Here is a 960-nt window from a genome sequence, read left to right as displayed (position 1 = left end):
TTTCGAAGGGAGGGGTAATAGAGGCCCCCTCTTGATGGGGGGGCAATGTTTTAGAAGAGCACGTGGGACCAGAAATATTGCTGTCTCTTATTTTATTTTATTTTTTTATTGAATCATACTTGATTATACCTATTTTGGGGGTTCAGTGTTGACATATATTGATCAAATCAATATTACTAGCATATATATTGTTATAAATCATACTTGTTCTTTATGCCCCTTGTCCAATCTCTCCCCATCCCCCTCTCTCTCCCTTCTCCCCCCTCTAATTACCCTAGATTTCTTCTCTCTTTCTGGGAGAGTAACGGTTACTTTGTTGATTTGTTGCCTAGATGATCTGTCCAATGCTGAGAGGTATGTTCAGCTCCCCCAGTATTATAGAGCAGATGCTTCTTCTGTCACTCTGGAATGGGCTTTGTGGAGAGAGACATCCTCTTTTCTTTGGTCTCTGCTGGTGACTCTCCTTGTGTCAATGCACTCCAGTGGTTGGTGGACCATATGTGAGGTTGTTGTGTCTAGCTGCTTTGTGGCAGCCATGGTTATTGTGGTGGCTGTGGTGGGCCACCCACATGGAGGTGATGTTTGTGGTATGCTCCTTACCTAGTTGGTGGTGGTGATGGCAGTGTGCCTGGTTGTGGGAGGAGTGTCCGGTCCCCGGATCATCCTTGATTATACCACCTTAGCAAAAATATGACCCCGGGCGGGCCCTGTGGCGCTGGCGGTGTGCCTTGCTGTTCTCCCTTTCTGGCTTGGTAGCCCAGGGGACTTCCCATTCTTCTAGGTGTTATAGGTGTTCTTTGGTGAAATGAGACCTTTATTAGTTAATATCAAACTGTCTCTGGTTGTGGGTACTTTGTTTTTTCTTTCAGTTCTGGGTTGGATTATTTGCTATTCCCACCACTTAAACTCTGTGCTGGAACTAATTTGTTGTCCTTTCCTTACTTCTAAAATGGGAGAACT

At 45.1% G+C, this 960-nt stretch overlaps 1 protein-coding gene across 1 annotated transcript in view; it reads left to right on the top strand.

The window, feature by feature from the left end:
- MRPS31 (mitochondrial ribosomal protein S31) overlaps positions 1 to 960 on the top strand; it is a gene marked incomplete at its 3' end in the record, with an annotated part of 34361 nt that overhangs the window by 11683 nt on the left and 21718 nt on the right. The gene's annotated exons all lie outside the window — the stretch shown is intronic.

The sequence above is a fragment of the Galeopterus variegatus genome, unplaced genomic scaffold (assembly GCF_000696425.1).
Source record: "Galeopterus variegatus unplaced genomic scaffold, G_variegatus-3.0.2 Scaffold5070, whole genome shotgun sequence".
NCBI classification, from domain to species: domain Eukaryota; kingdom Metazoa; phylum Chordata; class Mammalia; order Dermoptera; family Cynocephalidae; genus Galeopterus; species Galeopterus variegatus.
This window is presented reverse-complemented; position numbering and strand designations above follow the sequence as displayed.